Here is a 14,947-nt window from a genome sequence, read left to right on the forward strand (position 1 = left end):
AGCAACTAGTCCTCAGAGATTTACTGCTTCTGCTATAAATGGAGCTTCCATTTTAACTGGCACAGGTAGGATGCTGGTGCCATTGACAGATCCAAACTTTGAAAGTTAGGATAAAATACCTCACAGAGACTACACGTGGTTTTCCTTTAGGAATCTATAGAAAAATTAACTTCTATGCATATAACAAACCACAGATCCCCAAGTATTGGGTCAGCCCTACTAAAGAGGCATTGTAGCTCATGTGGGGCTGTTGGCAGGGAGGGGCGGGGAAGGGAAGGGAAGGGCAGGGAAGGGCAGGGAAATCTGCTCCCACCCATTTGCTTCTACTGGGTTTTGTCTGGACCCAATCTTATTCAAGCAGTTCACACTAACAGCAGCAGTAATTTAAGTTCTCTTTGGCTTTTAAATCTTGCTTTTCTATCATGTGTTAATTATCTACAACATGTGGTTTAAATTATGTAAATTCACCCAGAGGCCTATATTCAAGTTTGTGCATAATTAGAAAGCTAAGAGGTAATAAACAAAAACAGGAACAGTACAAATGATGGTAAGTCTGCTAATAAATTGTCATCAGTTCTAAATGTATTCAGCATCTGAAGATAAGAGGACTGAAACAGGGCCCAACCAGAGTGTCCAGATCCCTATCACTTTTTCCAGACCATGCATAATCCTGGACTCCTCCAACATGCCTCCCTTATCACTTTTCTAGGCTAAAAAGTTCTAGCCACCCTGGGCTGAAAGTCAACTGGTGGGAGGCTTTTATTTTCATGGGATCATAGAATAGCTGAGTTGGAAGGGACCATGAAGGCCATCGGGTCCAACCCTGTGGCTGCAGGTCACCAAGTCACACCATCCCACTCAGGTGGCTGTCCAGTTTCTTTTTGAATGTCTCCAGTGCGGGAGAGCCCACCACCTCTCTAGCTGGTTCCACTCTCATATAGCTCTGACAGTAAGGAAGCTTTTCCTGATGTCTAGCCTGAATCTGGGTTATCGCAAGTTGACTTGATTATTCTGTGTCCTACACTCTGGCATCAGCAAGAAGAGATCTTGGCTTTCCTCTTTGTCCCCCCTCAGTCTTCTCTCCTCAAGGATGAACATGCCCAGTTCCCTCAGTCTCTCTTCATAGGGGAGTGTTTCCAAACCCTGGATCCTTTTTGTTGTCCTCCTCTGAACCCTTTCTAATTTTCCTACATCTTTCTTAAATCTTGGTGCTCAGAACTGGACACAGTATTCCGGATGAGATCTGATTAGTGAGGAGTATAAAGGAACTACTACTCATGATTTGGACATAATACTTCTGTTAATGCATACCAAAATAGCATCTGCCCTTTTGGCGGCTGCATCACATTAGCCTATTGTCCACAATTACTCCAAGTTCTTTTTCTTTTTCAGTTCTGTTGAGCCACGTATTCCCCATCTTGTATTGATGCATTTGGCTTCTTTTTTCTAGGTGGAGGACTTGGCACTTGTCCCAATTGAATCTCATTCTGTTGCTCTGAGCCCAGTGCTCAAGTTTATCAAGATCACCCTGGATATTCATGCTGTCTTCTAGGGTGTTTGCTATTCCACCCAGTTTTGTATCATCTGCAAATTTGATTATCTTTCCTTGTACTTCCTCATCTAAATCATGTTCTGCCTGACTAATGATCAGGAATTGGGGGATGGGGGGGGCATGATCCTGAGGTACCTCCTGCCCTCTCTTTCCCTCCACTGGTGTTCAGGGCACATTGGAAGCACCACCAAGGGGAACATGGGTTTCAGCTGCTGCCATCTGCTTGCCCACCTGGCATTCCTGTTGATGCTGAGAGAGCAAGAATGCTGACCATCCACCTTGCTTTCCCAGCATCAGGAGGCGGGTGGGCTGAGAGGTGGGATAAGCTGGCTGACACAGGACTCCCAAGCCCAGCAGGGATTGGCCCTCCCTGCTGCTCATCCACGGCCCAGCAAAGCAGCAGGGAAGTCTCCCCACCTCCGATTGGTACTTGCTGAGCAAGGTGGGCAGGCGCTTCTCCATGCCATGGGCATTCACGGCAGTGGCTGGGAGAAGCACCCCATGCCCTGGGTGATGGCCTTCTCTGCAGCACCTTGGGCATGACAGCAAGCAGGAGCAATACGTGTGGTGGGCCTCCTCCTGAGGAGACCCAGATGCTGTCCCGCCCTTGCCCTCAGCCAAAAACGGGGGGGGGGGGGAGCAGGGGGAGAAGGCGCAATGGGCTGGGTCTCCCTGGGAGGACACCCAGCTGAGCATACCACCCTCTGCCTGCTCCCAGCCACAACTGGCCCAGGACTGTGGCTGCAGGCAGGTGTGAGGACACCGGCTGTCTCCCTGCGAGACACTCGTCTGCCCGCAGCCTTCTGCCCTCATTTGGAGGGTAGGTACTCGGAGGAGGGCTTTCTCTGCGGTGGCGCCCCACCTATGGAATGCGCTCCCCAGAGAGGTCCGCCTGGTGCCGTCGTTATTTGTTTTTCGGCGCCAGGCGAAGACCTTTTTATTCAAACGTCATTTTAACTGCTAATACTACTTATTTATTTTATTCTTCGGCCAGGGCGACTTATTTTATATTGTTAACTTGTTTTATATTTTTATTGTATAATATTTTAATTGATATATTTGTGAACCGCCCCGAGGCTTCGGCGAATGGGGCGGCATAGAAATTTTCTAAATAAAATAAATTTGGCGCAGCACCTGCCAGAGATGGGAAAGCAAGCCAGAGTCTGCCGTGGGCTGCTCTCCAAGTACAGAGTGGGCTGTGGAGAGTGGGGCAGGGTGGCCCTGCCACTAGCCTGCCCACTCCTCCTTGGGAAGGAGGCAGCGGGAGACTCAGAGGGTCAAGGCTTCCTTCTCCCCATGCCAGCCAGTGCAATGCAAGGTGGTCACCCTGGCTGACATGGAGTAGAGAGAGTGCTTTCCCTCCACAAGCCACCCAGGGAAGGCCAGCAAAGGTGATCCATGCCCCCATCTCAGTGAAGCTGGCCCACGGCACCCCGGCTCTTCTGGGGGACAACAAGCTTCAGCTGGGCTGCGAACCATTCTGCTTGCTTCCCTCTCAAGGGAGCCGGGCGAACGGCTGGATCTCAGCCAGTGCCATGGTGGCAGCCAAAAGGATGCGGCAGCAGGTGGGACCCAGCAAGTCGAAGCAAGGCTGAGAAGCTGTTCCCCCACCGTCTGCTGCCCCCCAGTGCCAAACGGGTCTTGAGTGGACCACACATGGCAAACCCCAGCACCTTCCCCTTGTGTTTCTTCCAGTGCTGATGGAAGTGCACCAAACTGCTGTTCTCCCAACTGCGATCAGCAGCAACACAGGGCAGGGGGACAAGCAAGGCGCAGCTTGGGTCCTTTGCAGCCTGCCGTCAGCTGGAGACCCTTGGCCCAGCCAACTCTTTTTTGCCCCTCTGGCCAAGGGGCTCTCTAGCCTTTCAGGTGGCTTAGCGCATTGCCCAGGTTCAGACGACAAGGGGGTTGCTAAATCCCACTACAAGCCATGGCTAGTTCAGGAGGTTTCTAAGTCACAGCAGGGTGGCTTGTGATCCACCCCTGGGAAGCAGGGAAGTTTGGATGCCACGCTAAGCCACCCCTGGAGACTTAATGCGTAAACCCGGTCAGCATAACTTTTCCTCCTGGGAAGTCGCTCCAGTCCCTCCCATCCAACATGGGCCGTTTCCTCGGTGTTTTAGACTTACGTTGGAGTGGTAAGCCTCTTTGGATATTTTTGGGAGGGGGCATACAATATTTTAAGCTAAATGGGAGTCTCATCTAGGACTGAGCCTGGAATGGTGGACTAGCTCTTAGGAAACATTTTGCATGCCTGTTAAAATACCCGACATCACATTTCAGATATATCGCACATGCCTGGATGCTTTCCTTTCAAGTATGCAGAGGTGGAATCTCAGCCCTTCCTAATGATACATTACTGGGTCTTGCTATGGCTGGATCAGGCTTTGTGTTAGGGCCAGATGAGGGATGATCCAAAGGCAAGTCAATACTTGGGCAAACGATAAGCACAGAGTCCAGCCAGAGAGCAGCTCCAGGCTGCAGCACACGGTAAAGAGGCAATGGTCAAAGGCAGTTTCACCAGAAAAGAAGGAGACTACTAAGCAAGAAGTCCAAGAAACTGGGTCAAGCAGGAGTCAAGGGCTCATCATGGAGCCAGGGCAGGGGAACAAGTGTACAAGTTGCTGGAGCTCACAGACAGACCTTGTTCTAGCAACAGCTGGACTAAAACAGAAAACACATGTGGCCTGAGCTGGCAGAGCCCTGTCCAGGAACTTGGGAAGCTCAGTTCATTACAGTTCATTCCTTCAGCAAGAGGATGCCTTTACCCTTGGGAACATTTCTGAAAATGGGAGCTCTTTTGCCTGGCCGTGATCTTAGAGTGCACCTTCAGACACAAGCTAAAGCAGTTTAGCCTTCTCCTCTGTCTCCACAGAGAACAGACATTCCACAGGGCTTCTGTCCATGGATTCCTCAAAGACCCCCCACCATTCAAGGGGCTGCTGTAGCTTCCCTACTGATGCTGGAGAGGCCTGGAGGGAGCAACACTTCCACACAGGTGTCAAGCTCTAACCCTAATCCTGGGCAAGGCAGGACAAGCCAGAAGTGGTGGAGACCCATGGCTTACACATGTGTGCCCCTCCTGACACAGCTTTCACTTATACAGTATTCTAGTACCAAAGGACAAACAACTTGGAAGAAGCAATTGCCCATGACAAGAAAACACTCCGCGCATGCTCAGAGACAGGATTTTCTTTTTCTACTGCTTTTCATATTCCAGGTATTTTCAAAGCAGGAGTCTGGTAAGCCCCAGTTCAAATTAAGCCCTGGAAGCAGCCCTTTGATAATGTAGAGCCAGCTGCAAAGCTTTGATAAGGAAACAGACTTCCGTTTCGTGCATTATATTAAGCAGGCACGTGCCACAGCTTTTGGAATTTATATATATATATTACTTTGGAATGGTCCTTTATTATAAATGGTTTAGCACCAGAGTTAATCAAAAATCAAGAGCGGCCTGATTATCACTGCATTTACTATCCTTCCAGACTCTTTAAAATGCTGGAAGAAAACTCTTGCCACAGAGACTTTTTTGGGTCTCTTCTCTGCCAGGAGCTTCAAACTCTTCCCTACCCACCCCTGAAAAATGCTACAAAATTCTAACTTATGCATTTACAAGTCTCTTCCTCCCCCCCCGCCCACAAAAAAAACTCTGGTTCATTTAATATTAAAAATTAATTTAATGTCTTCAGACCTCACAAAGAAATTAGGACGCAAGTGAGCCTTTGAAAAAGTGTTTGGGGGGGTATGTGTGGATAAAATTATCTGAGTGCCTTGCTTGGGGAGAAGGGGGGGGGGGGAGGGAATGAAAGCTAAAGGCCGCGAACAAGTTTTCAAAGGCTCACTTGCGTCCTAATTTCTTTGTGAGGTCTGAAGACATTAAATTAATTTTTAATATTAAATGAACCAGAGTTTTTTTTGTGGGCGGGGGGGGAGGAAGAGACTTGTAAATGCATAAGTTAGAATTTTGTAGCATTTTTCATTTCGGTGTATGTACTTTTTGTTACTAAAATCTGCTTCCCCTTGTTTTCTTTCTAAAGGTGTCCCCTGCCACCCCATAACTCTCTTTCTGGACACACAAAGACTAGAGTCTTCCTTAATTCTAAAGTGGCCCTTATCCTCTTTGAACATCAGTATAAAAAAAACACCGCAACATGTTCATTCTAAGTCTTTCCAAGTTTTTAATTTATCCATCAAATGTTTATGCATGAAAAGTTGCTTGAAACTGAAGCGATCAGCCATGGGGAATTCTTTTCCCCTTGTTCTTTTCAGGAGAGACTAACTGATACATGCCCAGTTTCTGTTAACTACATACTGTAAGGTAATCTGAATCCTGAGTATAGAACAAGGTAATTGAACAGGTTACAGGTTAGGTAATCTTTTTCTTTTTTTTTTAATGCTCAATTATCTGGGGCGGGGGGGAGAGAAGAAAATGTAAAATGGAAATGTCAAAACAGAAATGTAAAAAGAAAAAATGTAAGCCATTTGGAGACAGGGGGTCCTCCTGCAAACAGAAGCATTTTACCATATTATTGCAGTGCAGGCATCCAGAACTGCAACAGCATATTAGAAATTGCCTGGCCTATGTGAACCTCCTTCTGTGGATGCCTCTAGACCAGGGGTCTCAAACTCGCAACCCGCAGGTCAATTGCCGGGACAGGCGAGGCACAGGGGAGGGGCCCTGCGGCCTTCAAAGCGCCGGCGGCACCTGAGCCGGCCGCGGGATGCGCGGCCCACCACCACCACAGTGGTGGAATATTGATGCGGCCCAGCCTCACCCAGACTCTACTTCCAGCGGCCCCCAGGTAAGTTGAGTTTGAGACCCTTGCTCTTGACAATATTCCCACTGCCTGGGGTTGTTATGGGAAATAAGGCAGGAAAAGGTTTCTTGCATCCGGAATCTGCAGGCTAGATCAGATAGCTGTGTACTCTAGTCCTGAATTTATAGTTCATCTACCACATCCCTACTTCCAATCCAATTTGTCGCTGCTAATTCAATTAACTTTCTTTCAGACATGCAGTTCCTTCTTTTGATCAGCTTAGAGTTATTGTGCATTTCCCCGGGTAGGTAAAGGACAATTAAACCCAGTCAACGACCTCCAACTAGGCATGGTCAACAGGCAGGCCTTGGGCCACACACAGTTCTCAGGCTAATTGCAGAAGCCCTTTCCAAGTGAGCGGTTCAGACATCTGGCAGGAGCCCTTGGCCCTTCCCTCAGCCTTCCACCGACTCCGGCAGGAGAGAGAAAGGGGGTATCAGAAAGAGAAAGGGGGAAAGGCGGAAAGAAGAGGCCCCACCCACTGCTGGCTAAAGTCTCACCCAGCCTGAGCAAATGCGGTCCCCACAGAAATGAGGATACATAAATCAACGTTCCTCATTAGACCAGGGAAACATGTTTTCTTCTTGCTCTTGTTTTCCCCACGAAGGCTGCTGCAGTCACCTGTATCATTCATGTCGGATGAGGCTTAGGGAAGGCAAATCCTCCCAAAACGACCTCCCAAGTATCCAGCATCACTGAATGTTATCCTCTGGCAGATGCCCAGAAGGCAGCAGTGCTCATGCAAGAGGAGAAGAAGGGGTGTTTTAGCCACACATGCTGATACAGTACATATTTAATATGTATATATTTAAAGCAAGCCAATGGCTTAACACATAGGCTGCCGGTGCCTGGATATTTGGTTTTCTGAGCAGTAAGGCAGTTCTTTTCCTTCCAGATGTTCCTAACAAACCACACAAGCCATCACTCCTCCAGAGCCGTTATCTACCACCCCCTACTAACACCTAGGGACAGATGCTGCAGTCAAGATGAGGGAGTGATAATAAAGACCTGGCCTGGTTCAAAACGTAAACACGGGAGGGATACCAGTAGAACAATGCAGAGAACAAGCAGCAGCAGCTCAATGAACTAGGATAGGGTTATTTCAAAGCAGCCAGGAAGATACAAACAGTAAATATTCTCTTAATGCTAATTGAGAACCGGTGTCCAAGTCTGCTGGGGCCATGGAAAAATCTAACCTTTCAATGTCTTAGAAACACTTACAGCAGAAATGGAACACTAGATACACAGTGCTGAAAAGACAGGCTTCCAGACTTCATAGGATTTCAGCATTATCCTCTGGATTGTGCACTAATCACATGAGACTTACTGAGGCTTTGCCAAACCTCTGCCCAAATGAATCTGCCTCAGCTTTAAGATCAGCTGCAGAGGTCCAGTTCTCAGACCTGGGACAGGGCTTTCTCACTGGCGGCACCACAACTGTGGAATTCACTCTGGGGTGATCTAACAGGCTCCCCCAGTTTTTTTAAAAAAATGGGTTGGATCATTTTTAAACCATCACGCTCCAGCCTGAATAAAACTTTCCCCTGCTTTTTCATTGCTTTAGTGATGTTTCAAGTTCTTTGTAGATGTTGTTGTGGCAGTGGCTGTGTGCTGTGTGCTGTCAAGTCAACTCCAACTTACGTTGGCCCTATGACCGAGTGCTGTCCAAAATGTCCTGACCTTGGCAGCCCTGCTCAGCTCTTGTAAACTCAAGGCTGTTGCTTTCTTTATGGAACTTATCTGGCCTTCCTCTCCTGCCTGGTATTAGCATCTTCTCCAATGAGTCTTGCCTTCCCATCATATACCCAAATTATAATAGCTTCACTTTTGTCATGTTTGCTTTCAAGGAAAGTTCTGGCTTGATTCTACTTGTTCGTCTTTCTGTCAATTCAGGGTACTGCAAAGCTCTCCTCCAGCACCATGTTTCCCATGCATCCATTTTCTTCCATCTTTCTTCTTGGTCCTGATTTCATCCCAGACACAGTGATTGAAAATACAACAGTGTGGATTATCTTCGGTGAAATGTCCTGTCCTTATTCTTGATTATCTTTTCTAGTTCCTTCATTGCTGCCTTTCCAAGTTAACCTGTTTACTGAAATAACATGGTACTTCAAATAGCCCCAGCTTTGAATGTATTTGTAGAAAAGTGGAGTACAAATGACTGAAGTAAAAACAAAAATGATGAGATGACGTAATAGTATACAAGAACTTTTAAAAGTTCAGGAGTTCGTCTGGGATACAGGAGCCCCACAAAGAGATCCAAGACAGGACGTCACATCATCTGAGCAGCACTGCAGCTGAATGGCTTTGGTAGCTGAAATTGAGAGAGATAAGGCAGAAGCAAGACAGAGCTAGATAAAATATTTCACCTTTGTAGTTTTGCTCAGAAGTATACATCATGTGTTACTCTATTAAGCCATGTTTCCTGCATGTGGTTTTTCAGCAGGGAACCTTCCTACCAAAAAATGTTTTTGTTTTGTTTTGCTTTGCTTTTTTGCATGTAGCATGCTATCTAGGAAGCTCATGCAAACAGATAGTCTTCCCTTGTGACAGAGGAATATGGTATCTTCAAATATCTCAAGGCTATCAGACTTTTTTCTGTTGCTCCAGATGGCAGGACAAGAACTACTAGGTAGAATTTGCAAGGAAGCAATTACTGGTTAAATGCTAGCAGTATCTCCCTAATGGTGAAAGCTTTTCAGCTGTGAAACAGACGGTCCTGGAAGATAGTGGGCCCTCCTTCTCTGGAGGCTGATGGACCATATAATTATACTGCAAAATACTCCGTGGGATCTAAGAAACCAGCCTCAGTATGTCAAGGGGAGACACAGAAATGCCCTCCTCCTTTTCCCTTCCATGACTAGTAAATGTAGAAGAAACTGGGCAAAACATACACATTTTCTTTCTTCAGAGCTGTCACAAGTTTTCCGGAGGCAGAGTTCATGTCACTTTGGGTCACTTTTTCCCCTTTCCAAGCACAGCACTCACACACAACCCTGGATATTAAAAGGCAAGCAGCATACAGAACTTTTCTGCCTTCCCCCACCACCCAAAATTGAAATCTTTGCTACTGAAATCCTTCTTTCATTGGGCTTTCCAAGACATGTCTCCCATTTCCTGTTCTCCAAGGATTCATGAGGAGCTGGATTCACATGCCAAATGTATACTTAATTGTAGTTCTTTCTGCTGTATTGCACCAGTGAAACACAATACACACAGGAAATTCATACATGAGAGAGGAAAGTCTTCAGTAATAAACAGAAATCTTGTCTACCTTTGAGATGATGTATAGCTACCCAGGAAAGATAACAAGGACAGAATACTGAATTTAAGAAGGCAAAGTACTTTGGATCCTACCAATGCTATCCAATTGTGTTCCTTTGTTGGCGGTTAATATTCATGGGGTTACAGATACATTTTGGCAGAATGCATTTCATATTTAGAATGTGTGTGGGAGGGGAAATCAGTCAGGTCATTTGTAGTTTGTCCAGCAGCAGGGAAAAGCACTTTACAGTATGGCAGAAATCCTAACAAAACAAGAGACCCCTGAAGACTTAATCTTTTCTAATTTTCTAAGAATGTCATCTCCAAAGAACTGGAGCCATCTTGTGAGGTCATCATGGGAGAGAACTAAATAGGGTTTTTTTTTTAAACTAGGTTCTCACAACCAGTATCCTGTATTTAATATTTTCCTATAGCTAAACTACGAAATGCATAGCTATGATTTCACAGACAGGTCAAAGCAAAGGTTTGGATAGCAAGAGGTGTGCAAAATTCATTCTGTGCCCCGGTTTTTCTGCATTGAGAGCACAATTCTACACTGCTGAAGTTTTAGGACTTGGCAGAAGCCTGTCTGTGTTGCCACACACACACAAGCACAGGCAATTTTAGTGTCTCCTCCAGCACAGAGAAAGGCAGTGGGGTTGGCGCCGGCCAGACTGTTTTGGTCAGCGATTTGGCCAGCCCTCCTTGCCACGGTTATCTTCCAGTGGAGATAAAATGGAGATCTTCCTGCCTGCTCCTCACCCTCCAAATAGGGGTTGGAGGAGGACAGAGGAATCCCTGCTGGCATCTCCAAGCTCGGACTGGATTCTCCCATGGAGGAACTACAGGGGTGTCTTAAGGCTACGCTGGGCAATCCATAGTCCAGGGTTTCTGCACACCAGTTTCAATGCACAACTCCTGTTTATTCTTCACTTTATTCAATTTATTCTTCACCTTGGAGCCCTTGAAAATAGTTTATTGCATGTTGATGACATTCCACCATTTCCTGAAACTTTTCATCCCATGCAGGGGCAAGTTTCTTTTTATAAAGTCCTTCAGAATTTAAACAAAACGTTCCTAATTTCCTGCTCTACTGAGCAGCACCTTGGCTTCAAATGAAATTATGCACAGCCTCCTCCAGGCCAGCCCTTGGGGACAAAACTTCTATGCACTGGGGCAAAGTTATTTCTCCAAGCAGCTGTCAGGAAAGCGCTCCAAAAAGTGGGCCAGAGCAAAAAGCATATGTAGCAGATGGCACTCTTCTGCCATCATTTTAAAAGATGGGTTTATGCACTTTAAACATAGTTATTGCAGTTCACACAGAGAGGTTTGCTCCAAAGGGACAGAAAGAGTAAGGAACTGAAAACTATAGCCCTCCATAAAACAGATTTTCAGGGAATGTGGATACCCCAGGTATCCTTGCATCCAAAAACATCATATCCTCTGACCCTGGATGGGTCAAGATAGAGACATTCCTGTTTACTTATAGTACCTATATTTGCACATCACAGATTACTACGTGCCCAATCTCCCTCTCCTACATCAACACTGATTTTGTGGTATACAGGTGTGCACCCTTGGTATACCTGAATGCAGCTGAATGAACACACAAGGGCTTAAAAAGAGCTGTACTGAATCAGACCAGTGTGCCATCTAGTCCATTTCTCTGTTCACAGAGTGGCCGAACAGCTGCCCCCAGAATCCACAAGCAGGACATGACACTCCTGCCAAGTTCCCCAGTAACTGGTATACATACTGGCTCTAGTACTGAAGGGGGCATGTGGCCATCCGGACTAGTAGCCACTTGTAGCCTTCTCTTCCATGAGTTTGTGCAATCACTTTTTAAAATTCTCCAAATTGTCTTCTGCAGGAAGGCTTCTTTTGTCTCTCAGTGTCCTTGGCCATGCTTGTTAACCACACCAATGACCTCTTAGCTCTACTTTTCCTAACTTGGGCTACACTTACTATCTGAGCTTCTATTATCCTGATTTTAAATTACTCCATAATTACTCCCTCCAACTACTCCAATATCCCTCCAAAATTTGAAGGAATTTAACCCTCTTGACTCCCCGCTTTCATCTTCCTTTTTAATAGTTCCCTCATTTTAGAGATATCTCTGGTTTTCAAGTCAGATGGAACTGTGTTGGAACTCTTTAGCAATCTTCCACTGAGTGTATGCTAGCTCTGATAGAATTGTGGTTGTCAAATCACTTGAACATTTATATCTCATACTAGATCCTAAGCACCCCACATAGGATTAAATCCAGAATGCCTCCCCTCTGGTCACTTCCGTGTCCAACTGCTAGAGAGCACAATCAGTAAGGACACTGAGAATTTTGACATCTTCATCACAACGGGAATATATGCATATCCAGGCAATATGGGGTAGTCATTATTACAACATTGCCTTTTTAAAGCCCCTCTGATTTTATTTTCCACCTCAGGATCACCCTGAGTGTTCTGGTCTGAGGGACCACAGCTCATTTCTAAGACTCAGTTACTCCACATTGCTTCTGTGAAGGTGTGTGTGCCTTTTACGTTTTTTGGGCCTGCTGGATTGTATGCCCTCTTTGACAGAGAGAGCAACACCTCATCTTTTTCCCTGTCCTTTCTATACCATTTATAACCAGACAAGACCATATCCCTCTGGTCCTGCAACTGCAGGGGGTTGGACCCGATGGCCTTCATGTCCCCTTCCAACACTACTATTCTAGGATTCTCCCCATTCCAGCAGGTTTCCATGATGTCTGCTTTATCTATGTTCCCTTTGAAACCAAGCCTTCCAACTCTATTTTGGCTCAGCAGCTTCTAGCACATGCACAGAAATACCTATACACAGTATTTATTTATTTATTTATTTATTTATTTATATCCAGCTTTTTTTTCCTTTTAATACTCAAAGTGACTTGCATCATTCTCCTCCTGCTGCTCTCAAGCCTATGCCCAATAAGAACAACTGGAACATGCAGAGTTAGAAACTGAGACATCGTACACACCCTGAACTGTAGCACAGACTCAGTGTGTCTTAGAAAATGCGCTTTAAGAAGTAAAAGTAAGAAGCCCAATGAGGAGAGATTGAAAGAGCTGGAGAAGAGAAGATTGAGGGGAGATACAATAGCACTCTTCAAATACTTGAAAAGCTGGTCACACAGAAGAGGGCTGGGATCTCTTAATCAACACAGACTGCAGGATACGAAATAATGGGCTTCAGGAAAATCTTCCTGACAGTTACAGGATGATAGTGATAGGACTAATTACCTGGGGAGGTTGTGGCTCTCCACACCAGAGGCATTCAACAGGTAGTCGGGCAGCCATCTGTCAGGGATGCTTTGAACTGCACTCCTGCATTGAGAAGGAAGTTGGACTCGATGCCTTAACAGACCCCTTCCAACTCTACTATTCTATCATTCTGTAAGTAGTGTTACATATTCTCATACTAATAAAAACACCTCCCTTCCCACCACCAAACACACAATAACTTGCTTAAAGCATCTAAATCAGCCTTCCCAAACCTGGAAGTTCCTTCCAGATATTTGAATTGTGACTCTCATCAACCCCAGCCAGCATATCATGTGGTCAGGGAGCTGTATTCCAAAACATCTGGAGGGCTAGATGGTTGGGGAAGCCAGAATGCATTTTGTGGCGTTCATGAATGCCTATACGTGCATAATTTATTCCCCACAACATTGTGTGGCAGGGCAACTGTGCCATGAAAGCCTCATCTGAAAGCATGCATCCCTGATCACCTGCCACATTCTTAGTATACTTGCAGCACTTCAAACCCAGCGGGAAAAAAAATTCTGCAAACTTAACCAGGAAACAGATAAAGCCTCTGCCTGTAAGTTGTTCTTATGACCTTTGAAGAGAGCCATACTTCAGCAGGTAGAGCACCTGCTTTGCATACAGAACATCCCACGTTTAAGCCCTGATATCTCCAGGTAGGATTAGAAAAGAATCCTGGCAGAAACTGCCGGCAATCACTGGCAATCCATAGCAATTCCAGAGGGCTAGACAGACAGGGCAGCTTCCTGTGCGCCAATATTCCACTTAGGGTCCATGAGGATGCACCTATTAAATGTAAACACTTCACTCTCAAGTTCTGGATAGGAAGCTTCTCATAACACACTTGGCTCAATTCCCAAAACACCCAGCAAAAGCTGCATTGCCTTTCTAGCTTCCACGCTACAGATACTGTGCACTTCAGAGCTGACATCATTTGGCAGAAGGTTCTGCAAGGCAGTCAGGAAAATGTCAGATTCGACTTAAAACGCAATAGCACATTTCTACTTTTCCTCCCCGAATGAATTTTGGTCATGGAAAAGGTCAGCACAGCCATCAATGACATTTCTGCCTGCTTAGCACACTGTGGAATATGCTTAAGGGCTTCCTACAAATACAGCAGATGACAAAAATACAGGCCTGTGATGACATGCAACTCTTACAGATCAGAAGAAGAACTCTTTCCTTTCAGTCTTGGTAAAAATCACCAACATATTAATTTTATTCAGAGAACGTAAGACCTGCAACTTATCACATTTTTCCAGATAAAAGTACAACATTGCCACAAGCAAAATTTTGAAGAAAAGGATAAGGACAGCATATTTCAAGCTTTTAAAAAACCCTGTTTATGAAGATGCTCACTGATCATTGATGATAGATGAAAAGTTTGACCAAGTAAAACTAATGACCTAGAAATATGTTTTTAAAAGAGAGGTTATCAAAGAGGAAAACCCCGAAGCAAGGTAATGCAGCGGCCCAATCGTTGGGTGAGAAAACAGGAAGTAGTTGCTTGCCAGGGGAATAGTGGTAGGAAATGTGCTAGTCCAGGCAATAATGAGAAGCAAAATAGGAAACAGGAAGCCTTCATATTGGAATGACATCATTCCTTTAGGCACCTCACGTAGCTGAACCAACAGCTGTTTCAGATGCACTTGCTCAAAAGAACACACAGTCAATGGGAAACAAAGCACAGGAGTTCAACCATGAAAAAGCTACAAGAAACAGGAAGGGGCAGCCACCAGACCTGCAGACACCCTGTTTCAGCCTTATGGAAAAAATAAACCCACAAAACAAAATGCTACTAGGGGTGTTATCCTATGATATCCTGACATTGTCTGGGAGGCCATAGGAGTGCCAGCTCTCAGATCTTCTCAGAAGCAGGGACTTCAAAAGATGGGCCCCTTGCCACACCACCTCACAGCTAGCATGGAAAGCGCTGCACTGGCTGTTCCCACAGGTTACAGCTGGGCTTCAGAGAGTATGGCAGTAACAACGTCCACCAAGTGTTATCAGTACCTTCTGTAAGGATGATAGG

At 45.7% G+C, this 14,947-nt stretch overlaps 1 protein-coding gene across 1 annotated transcript in view; it reads right to left on the bottom strand.

Annotated features, from left to right (window-relative positions):
* The window catches only part of LOC123024077 (PDZ domain-containing protein 2-like), a 79,595-nt gene that overhangs the window by 13,179 nt on the left and 51,469 nt on the right, over window positions 1-14,947 (bottom strand). The window lies entirely within an intron of this gene.

Source organism: Varanus komodoensis, unplaced genomic scaffold, assembly GCF_004798865.1.
Source record: "Varanus komodoensis strain SLA01 unplaced genomic scaffold, ASM479886v1 scaffold22, whole genome shotgun sequence".
Taxonomy (NCBI): domain Eukaryota; kingdom Metazoa; phylum Chordata; class Lepidosauria; order Squamata; family Varanidae; genus Varanus; species Varanus komodoensis.